Source organism: Eumetopias jubatus, unplaced genomic scaffold (genome assembly GCF_037043125.1).
Source record: "Eumetopias jubatus isolate StellerSeaLion01/CBP00866 unplaced genomic scaffold, mEumJub1_p1.0 scaffold_11, whole genome shotgun sequence".
In the NCBI taxonomy this organism is placed as follows: Eukaryota; Metazoa; Chordata; class Mammalia; order Carnivora; family Otariidae; genus Eumetopias; species Eumetopias jubatus.
The window spans coordinates 43,538,944-43,549,809 of record NW_028274817.1 but is presented as its reverse complement, the minus strand read 5'-3'; the positions used below and the strand labels follow the sequence as shown (position 1 = coordinate 43,549,809).

General features: G+C 40.2%; 1 pseudogene; it reads left to right on the top strand.

Moving 5' to 3' along the window:
* Nucleotides 1-1,985: 1,985 nt before the first annotated feature.
* LOC114203025 (cyclin-dependent kinase 2-associated protein 1-like) lies at nt 1,986-9,248 on the top strand (annotated as a pseudogene).
* Nucleotides 9,249-10,866: the final 1,618 nt, after the last annotated feature.

The following is a 10,866-nucleotide window of genomic DNA, read 5'->3' as shown; positions in this document are numbered from 1 at the left end:
CAACATGCTCAGTTCTCTTATGATTGAGGATTTCAAAATATGCTTTAATGCCCTGGGCCTCTGTCCACATCTCTAGCTGCTCTCCTCTTTACATATATTCTCGCCTTTACATCAGAATTCTAAGAATCCCTGATACTCAATTCACATGTCCCTGAACTTGTCCTGCAACTCAGTCTCCATTCCTCATCTATGAGGCGGCATTCCCCCATCCTTCCATGGAAATTACACTTGCCAGCTCAGTGACTACCACATTGTCATAGGTACAGATCAGGAATGTTGAAGTGATTGCTCAAAGAGAAACAAACAAGTATTTCTCCGAGAGGAAAGAATTTCCTTCCCCCAGAAAAGATTCAATTGCTTGGGTATAGACAAGGATTGTATTGCCGTACAGTCATGTAAAAAAGCTAAGTTGTAAGATACCTTCCACAGACTCAGAGGTAGATAACTAAAAGACTGCTTTAGATAATGGGCTTTCAAATGAAGCACACATTTTCTCCCACATATCTCATACTTTTGCTTCATTGAAAAAAAATTTTACAAATACGTTTTGTACATGTTATCAATACCTTTTTATGGCCACTTCAATAAGCTGTCTTACCTATTCTTTATTTCTTCCTCAAAAAGCCCAAGTATGCAATAAACTCATGTAAAATTGTAATGTGCTTCTAAAATCTGCCATGATTAAATATAGTATAAAAGCATTGTCTAATATAGCATATTTACACTCTACAATGGTGGCAATATATAATGGTGGAGATAGGGAACTCTTTTGCAGTTTCCCTAGTGTTCAAATTTTTCTTCTACACTATTTAAATCATGATGGTAGACTTCCTTTTGGGATGTATCCATTAAAAAGCAATCTAGGGGCGCCTGGGTGGCTCAGTTGATTAGGCGACTGCCTTCGGCTCAGGTCATGATCTCAGGGTCCTGGGTTCGAGCCCCACATCGGGCTCCCTGCTCGGCGGGGGGCCTGCTTCTCCCTCTCCCACTCGCCCTGCTTGTGTTCCCTCTCTCACTGTCTCTCTCTCTGTCTGTCAAATAAATAAATAAATAAATAAAATCTTTAAAAAATAAATAAAAAGCAATCCACAAAATATGTATATGAATAAAGATTCATATAAATAAACATTCGAAATAATAAAAACATAGGTGACAAGAAACAAACTATCTTCATCAAATAATTCAAAATAACATATGTAGATACCTTGTCTCCGTGAGGTGAACCTTAATTCCATTTCCCAACCCTGAGGTCAGGACTGACTTAGTGACTCACATCTAAAGAATATAGTAGGTGAATGGAAAACAGTTACTGTACACTAGTGAAACTAAACAAACATCACCTTAAACTCGTACTGAGGGTCAACATCTCAGTGATGCCATATTGGTATCAGGTCCTCCTAAATGTAACGTGATGTGAGGGCACTTCAACTCTTTGGTGTTCTTTCCCAAAATGCATAACCTCAATCTAATCAGGAGAAAAAAATAACTCAATACTGTCAGGGACATGAACACACTCTGGTAATTCCTGAAATGCTTCAGCAGAGAGTTACCATATGACCCCAGCATCGCACTGTAGGTACACAGCCAGGAGAGATGACAACATATGTCTGTATAAAAACTTGGACATGGACGTACATAGCATCATTATTTATAAGAGCCAAAAATGGAAATAACCCAATTGTCCATCAATTAATGAATGCATAAATAAAATGTGGTATATTATCTGGCAATAAAAAGGAATCAGGGGCGCCTGGGTGGCTCAGTTGGTTAAGCGTTTGCCTTTGACTCACGCCATGATCCTGGGGTCCTGGGATCGAGTCTCGCATCAGGCTCCCTGCTCAGCGGGGAGTCTGCTTTTCCCTCTTCCTCTGCCCCTCCCCCTGCTTATGCTCGCTCTCTCTAATGAATAAATAAAATCTTTAAAAAAAAGAAAAAGGAATCAAATAGAGATATGTGCTATAACATGGATGAACCTTGAAAACGCTATGACAGTAAAGCCAAATATGCAAAAGACCACATGTTGCATGATTCCATTTATATAAGATGTCCAGAGACAGGCCATCAATATAACTGTACCCAAGGAGTTCACCCCTTTCCATCCTGACTTCCAGAAAGTTCTGTGGGTCACCAGCCCCTTGTTCCCATTATCCTGTTCAAGTTGCAGTTCAGGATTTTGTCACAAGGTGGCATCAACGTACCACCAGCACCAAACTTCTGTCCTACAGAACGTTTGCAAGAAGTAAAAACAAACAAACAAACAAACAAACAAATAACAATAACCACCCTAGAAACCCAGGCTGTGAACCTATACAGAATGACTTTACGGCTGAAAAAAACGATAGATGTAAAATAAGATTGTGATATACTATGGGGTCTGGAGACATCAAAACACCTGGTGGCAAGGGTGCCCTGTAGGCTCAGTCAGAAGAGCATGTGACTCTTAGATCTCAGGGTCATGAGTTTGAGCCCCACGTTGGGTATAGAAATTACTAAAAAAAAAATATATAAATAAACTTAAAAAAAAAAAAACCACCTGGTGGCAGTGGCATGCTTTGGCAGTCTGTAGCAGGCATGCAAAGGGCAATGCAGGGCAGAAAAGGAAATAGATAACTAAGAGAGGATGGGGCTCGGAGTGGGGTCTGGGCAGCTGTGGTCTGTGTCATGGACAGGGGATGACAAACAGGGAGTGTAAGTTGGTCTGGGTAGCCTGCAAAGATGGGGTAATGGAAGGTGAACACCCTGTTTTCTGGTAGGGACACTCTGCACAGTCCACAATGTACATCAGCTGGCAATAATGAGGGAAGAGACAAATCAATGAACACCATGTAGTCTGCGGTTAGTGGAAAATGAATCTGCTTTAATACACTTAGGAATTTTCCTAGCAGGATGGGTATCATAGTAAACAAACCATTTTTCCCTGGTATTTTTTTTTTTTTTAATTTTAGATATCTGAACTGTGAACTCAGCCAGAGTCACCTTGTGAGCACATGAATCAGATCTTTTTTTTTAAGATTTTATTTATTCATTTGAGACACAGAGAAACAGAGAGAGAGAGAGCATGAGCAGGGGGAGAGGGAGAAGCAGGCTCCCCACTGAGCCAGGAGCCTGCCGTGGGGCTCGATCCCAGGACCCTGGGATCATGACCTGAGCCAAAGGCAGATGCTTAACCATCTGAGCCACCCAGGCACCCCACATGAATCAGATCTTGTTGCTCCCATACTGCAACCCTCCAAACTCACTCAGAATGACTCCAATCTCCATACACAGCCCAAAATATGCGGCTCCTGTCTGCCCTTCAATCTCATCTCTTACGACTGGCACTTTGTCTGCCAGACTCTGGCCACTTGAGTTCATCCTCTGCTCCTGGAACTAGTGCCATACACATCACAAACCAAAGTACCAGCCCAGGCCTGGTTTCCTCTTGTTCAGGACTCAGTTCAAATGTCACTGCCTGAGAAACAGCATCAATAACAACACCATCTATAACACTCCCTGTCCCCATCATTTCCTATGCAATGGATACATTTATTTTCTTTAAAGAACTCATCCCATATGAAATTCTCCTGCCTATTAATTTGCTTACCTGCTTATTGCCAGTTTTTCCAGGCTAGAAGCAAAGCACCAGGGATGCTGCTTTGTCTTGTTCAATGTGATGCATCCATGGCAAGTGGCTACTTCAATGGCTGTTATAGATTGAACTGCAGTACCCCCAAAAAGATATGCTAAGTCTGAACCACCAATACCTCAGAACATAACCGTATTTGAAATTAGGGTTGCTGCAGATGTAATTAGTTAATACTGGAGGAGCGTCTGTCCTCAAACAAATGTGACTGGTGTCCTTATGAGAAGACAGCCATGTGAAGACAAAATAGGGACAACACACTGTGATGATGAAGACAGTGATTGGAGCCAAACATCTGCAAGCCAATAAATGCAGAAATTGCCAGCAAACCACCAGAACCTAGGAAGGAGCATGGATAGTCCCCAAAAGGATTTTGGGGGAAGCATGGCCCTAGAAATACTTTGGTCAGGGCTAGCTTCCAGAACTGTGAGACAAGAAATTTCTACGGTTTAAGCCATCCAGTTTGTGGTACTTAGCTACATGAACCTTAAGAAACTATGGCAGTCCTTCCCAAATAAACACTGAATAATATGACTGAAAAGAAAGAATTGTTCCCTTTCTGATCCACTGGGAGCACACACAAATATTTAAAGCTGAGCTTCCAAAGTAACTGACATCAAAATAAGACATTAAATGATTCAAAATTTTAAGAAACCCTTGTTGCAAAATCACAGCTGTGCTATTCAATCTTGGGTGAATACCATAACACACAGGAGAAATCATTCTCACTCCACCTCCCTGTTTTGGATACAGCAGACCTAGGGTGAGCTTCTGTACCTGTTATTTTAACAAGCACTCCATGCCAACTTGATGAGGGGGTGTATAGACCACACTTGGAAAACTCCTGATCTAAACATCTAACATTTCTGTACCATTAATTTAATGCCTACCTTGCAGACTTCTGTGATATGTGGTGTGTCTCTGTTAATAAATTACTCAAAAGGGCACTGGTCCTTCCCTCCCACCTACAACCACAGATTCCTTTCTCACATGGGATCTCACTTAAAGTCCACAATACTCCTGGGTGGTTGGGAGAGTTGGGTATTGTTATTCTGTTATATAAAAGACACTGGAGGAAGGGTAGTGACTTACCTAAAGTATCCCAACGATGGGACCCTGATCTTGTCGCTCTTGTTCCAGCAATTTGTCTAGCACACTGGACATCACACCGGGTTCTTCTCTATTGTTTCCTGTTTCTGGGGCTCACAGTTCACACACTGCTCTGCTGTTCCACTAGAAGGGAGAGACAGGGGATCATTCAGCACATGGAACAGAGAGGAAAGTGAGAGGAAGGGAGAGCACACGAAAGGCAGGGGAAAGGGGCGAGGATGTGCTTGCCTGTCCCCACTCAGGTCACTGGATGCTATGCAGTGATGCTGTGCTTCTTCTCCAGCTCCATCCCATAGTCCCCTCCTGCACACAGCAGTGACACTGAAGCTCTCACCTCGTGGAAATGTGGGCTCATCCCTGCTTGCTGTTCCATGTCCAAGTATTCTTTAAAAAAAAAAAAAAAGATTTTATTTAATTGCCAGAGCGAGAGACACAGTGAGAGAGGGAACACAAGCAGGGGGAGTAGGAGAGGGAGAAGCAGGCTTCCTGCTGAGCAGGGAGCCCGATGTAGGATTCGATCCCAGGACCCTGGGATCATGACCAGAGCCGAAGGCAGATGCTTAACGACTGAGCCACCCAGGCGCCCTATGTCCAACTATTCTATCTGGTACTCATGCTATCAAATTAATGTCAGAGGCAACATTACATTCCTTCTATATTTGGGGAAATACTCCATTTTGCAGAACAAAGTACATACTGAAAGTATTTTGGGAGGTGACAAATAGACACAGAACCTAATTTGAAGGGGTAAACACTGGCCAATTCGGTAACAACATGTGCATCAAACTACACAATTATACTGTCAGATGGTAAGCCTTTGAGCAAAATAAAAATCCATGAGTCATACTAATAAAATAAATACATGAATGAGTGAATGAATGAATGAATGAATAATAGAGATGGAAAAGCTCTTCCCAATATTCTAATGACAATTTATAAATCTAGAAGGAATGACAATTATAAGATCAACACGTAAAAGCTATCATGGTAACGAGTGATTCAGGCAAGAATCACAAATGCATTTTCACTCTGTATGAAATACCCCAGTAATCACTGCGTCACCATAGTAACCATGCTGTCCAAGGAAAGCTGGGAAAAAACAAACAGCAACTATCCTGACTTGTCTCCTAACATGTGCTAGGAACTAAGGAGGACTGACATAACTCACGGTAATTCACCTCACATATTCCTCACAAGAAATATTCCTCACAGCTACACACACACACACACACACACACACACACACACACACACACTCATATGTGCTCACTCCCTCTTTTTCTTACCACCCAAGATCCAAGGAATTCATTGAGGTGGATTTGTTTGGGGATAAAGAAGGAAAACTCCACAATTCAATTCAAACCAAACAAATAAAGTTAAAAGCCACTAAATTATTTCATGTTAGTAACTAATTTTCTGAAGATGACCTGTAGAATTTCCCATGGGACATTTGATTCCCTAGGATCAGTATACTGCCAATCACATCTAAAAGCCAATAAGGCAATCTAAGCAAATGAATACTGTGATGATGAATTTTGTGTGTCCATGTGGTGGGGCCACAGTGCCCAGATATTTCATCAAACATTATACTGGATATTTCTGTGAGAGTGTTTCTGAATGTGACTTACACTGAAATGGGCAGTCTTTGAGTAAAGCAATTAGCTCTCCATAACGTGGGTGGGCTTTATCTAATCAGGCGAAGGGCATGAACAGAACATAGGGCTGATCTTCCCTGATCTAGAGGGAATTTTGCCGGTAGACTGCCTTTGACATCATCTACAACATCAGTACCTTGTGGTTCTCTAACAGACTGCCTTCAGACTCCAACTGTAACTCTTTCCTGAGTCTTCAGCCTGGCAGATTCTCCCATTAGATTCTGCCAAGTCTCCAAAATCTCATGAGTCAATTCCTGAAAATATATCTCTATCTATCTATAAACACTCTATCGGTTCTATTCCTCTGGAGACCCTGACTAATATAGGTCTTAAACATCAAGTATTTTTTCCATCCTTAAGTAACTTGTGCTTTCAACCAGAAACATTACCCAGCAACGTTTTCCTACTGAGAGTTCAGTGAAAATATAGTGACTAAAAAGTGTAACACAAAATACTGCCATTAACAATAGTGTAAAAAGTATGAACCACACAGAGAAAACCATATAGCACATGCATATTCACATGTGCAAGGCCTGTACTGTGACCCCTGCAAAACATCAGCTGAGAGAAGTTAAACAAGGCCTGAATAAATGGAAGGATATATCATCTTCTTGAGGGAGGAGACCTAGTATTATTATCTATCCTCCCCAAACTGACCTATAGAATCAATACAATCCCAATAAGAATCCTAGCATACATTTTAAAACATAAGTTGACATTCTTATACTAAAAGTCATGTGGAAATAAAAAGAGACAAGAATATGAAAATAACTTTGAAAGAAAAGAATAAATTGGGAGGATAAGCACTGTCTTATTTCAAGACTCATCATAAACCCACAGTAATCAAGACAGAGTGGTATTGGGATAAAGATAGAATTGTATATCAAAGGAACAACATGAATAGTCCACAAATAGAACCACTCATAAATGAATAACTGACCTTCGCCAAAGCTACAAAGGCAATTCAGTGCAGGAAGTGTAGACTTTTCAACATATGGTACTGGGACAAGTGGGTCTCCATATCCACAAACAACAACTGCGATAGATATAGCACACCATAGGCAAAAGTCAACTCAAAATGAACAAGAGACTTAATAAAAAAGCTAAAACATAAAACTTCTAGAAGAAAACGCAGTAGAAAATCCTTCTGACCCCAAGTTAGGTAAAGATTTCCTAGACAGGACACCAAAAGCAAAATCAAAACAATAAATAAACAAATAGAAAAACTAGACTTCCTCAAAATAAAAAACTTTGTTCTTCCAAAGACATTATTGAGAGAATTAAAAGACAAGCTGCTGACTGAGAGAAAATTTTGCAAATCATATATCTGATAAAGGACTTGTATCTAGAAGAAAAATTCTTATAAATGTCAATTAGAAGAGGAGAATTACAGGGCGCCTGGGTGGCTCAGTTGGTTAAGCGACTGCCTTTGGCTCAGGTCATGATCCTGGAGTCCTGGGATCGAGTCCCACATCGGGCTCCCTGCTCAGCGGGGAGTCTGCTTCTCCCTCTGACCCTCTTCCCTCTCGTGCTATCTCTCATTCTCTCTCTCTCAAATAAATAAATAAAATCTTTAAAAAATAAAATAAAGTATAAAAACTACCCATTTAAAAAAAAAAAAAGAAGAGGAGAATTACAAAAAAGATGATGGACTAGGGGGACCCTAAGCTCAATTCATCCTATGGATCCAACTAGATAACACTCACATCAATGGAAATAACCCAGAAAATGACCCAAAGACTGGTAGAGCAAACTCCACAACTAAAGGTAGAAAGGACCTGTACCTCTGAAACAAATAATACATTATATGTTAAAAAAAAAAAAAAAAAAGAAAAGATAGTAGGAAGGGAAAAATGAAGCGGGGGAAATCGGAGGGGGAGACGAACCGGGAGAGACTATGGACTCTGAGAAACAAACTGAGGGTTCTAGAGGGGAGGGGGTGGGGGGATGGGTTGGCCTGGTGATGGGTATTAAAGAGGGCACGTACCGAATGGAGCACTGGGTGTTATAAGCAAACAATGAATCATGGAACACTACACCAAAAACTAATGATGTAATGTACGGTGATTAACATAACATAATAAAATTTTTAAAAATGTAAAAAAAAAAAAAGAAAAGAAAAGAGGCCACGCCAGAGAGGGTAGGAAAGGCAGAGATACAGTTAGGAGATAAAGGGAGCCCTGGGACCTTCTGCAGAGGGAGAGACCCTGGCATGGAGAGGGGAAAGAAACAGACTATCACACCAGGAAGCCCACACAGGAAAGACAAATCCCCATAACATTTGGCTTTGAAAGTGAGAGGGGCCAAATTTTATGAGTTGGAAAGGAAAGACTGTAAGTAAGAGTAAGAAAAGTAGGAAGCACAAAAGCAGTAAAAACTGGTGTTTCTGTAAAAATCAGTCAAGGGATTAATAAAATAAAAGGATGTTAAATATGACACCATATACCTAAAATGTTGGGGAAGAGGAGTAAAGAATCGGTTCAAACTGAAGCGACCATCAACTTAATATAGACTGCTGCATGTATAAGATGTTATATACAGACATGCCCGTGGCCTTCATCAACACTGCTGGGAGTGTCCACCTGCCATCCACCAGTATGGCAACATAATTACAGTACCACCAGTTGCTAAGTGACTATGGGCTACCATCTCTAGGCTACACCCAGGGAACGGGGAACAGCTAGGCTCCCAAAAGCAAATATGCTGAGTTGCTAGCCATCATCGAGGAGTTGGGGAAGGAAATTAGACTCGCCTATGCAGGGAACAAGAGAGCCATGGAGAGACTAAAATGAGGCATTATTCACACCAGAGGACTGGTGTGAGAGTGCTTGGCTGAAACGGAATGGAATGCCAGATCCTAGCTGCCTATTAGTGCAGAAGGTTTTCCATCTTCTTCCAAGATGAGAAGTTACAGCTCATCTCCCATGCTCAGATGAAACTCTTGTTTTCAAAAGGGTAGCAGTTTGTTTTCTCCTTCCCGTGTCCCTCCCATGGTTCATGAGGCTCTGAGATTGAGAAATATTTTGCAGATGACTAGGATTTACATTTTAAATAGTTAGGAACTACCCAGGATTTTTTTTTTTAAAGCATTGATTTAAAAGTTGCATGTAAAAGATACTTACCTCACAGCAAAGATACCAGTGTCTCCCTTTCATCCTCTCTTTTGAATACAGTTAGGTTACCCAGATTATTCTTTGTTCCTTTTCATAAGCTAATACAACAACTCTGAGGGTTTTGTTTCTAGTGCATATGTTTGCCACATGGTGTGGATTCCATTTAATGTAACTTCTTTTGTGCTTAATCATTTGCTTGTATGACTCTCAGCGCTTTAAGGCCAATTTAAAAAATGCACAAGTTATGAATACAGAAGAAAGAGCAACCTAACAAACCTAACCTAACAAGAACCCCTGAAAATTTTCCTATTGAGACTGTGTGTGGATTTCAGTTCCGCCTTTCCTGTAAGTTGATCTAAACATCTGGAAGAAAGTGAATAAAATTGTTTGCATCTTTGTATGTATTTATTACTTGATGTAATAAAACTTATTTTCATTAACAACAAAAAAGATGTTATATACAAACTGAACGGTAACCACAAATCAAAAACCAGTGATAGATATGCAAAAAATAAAGAGAAAGGAATCCAAGTATATCACTAAAGAAAGCCAGCAAACCATGAAAGAGAGCAAGAGAAGAAAGGAACAGAGAAGAACTACGAAAACAACCACAAAATGGCAATAAATACATACCTACCAATATCAACATAATGAAGGCCATGTATAAAGAACCCACAGCCATCATCATACTCAATGAGGAAAAACTGAGAGTTTTTCCCCTAAGGTCAGGAACAAGACAAGGGTGTCTACTCACCACTTTCATTCAACATAGTACTGGAAGTCCTAGCCACAGCAATGAGACAATAAAAAGAAATAAAAGGCATCCAAATTGGTAAAACTTTCCCTATTTGCAGATGACATAAAACTATATATAGAAAACCCTAGGACTCCACCAAAAAGCTACCAGAACTGATAAATGAACTCAGTAAGTTTGCAGGATACAAAATCAATGTACAGAAATCCATTGCATTTCTACACACTAATAATGAAACAGCAGAAAGAGCAATTAAGAAAACAATCCCATTTACATTTGCACCACAGTAACAACATATCTAGGAATAAACTTCAAGAGGTGAAAGAACTCTACTCTGAAAACCATAAAACATTGATGAAAGAAATTAAAGATGACACAAAGAAACAGAAAGACATTCCATGTTCATGGATTAGAAAAACAAATATTGTGAAAATGTCTACATTACCCAAAGCAATCTACACATTTAATGCAATCCCGATCAAAATACCAACAGTATTTTTCACAGAACTAGAAAAATCCTAAAATTTGTATGAAACCAAAAAAGACCCCAAATAGCCAAAGCAATCTTGAAAGGGCAAAACAAAACTGGAAGTATCACAGTTCCAGACTTCA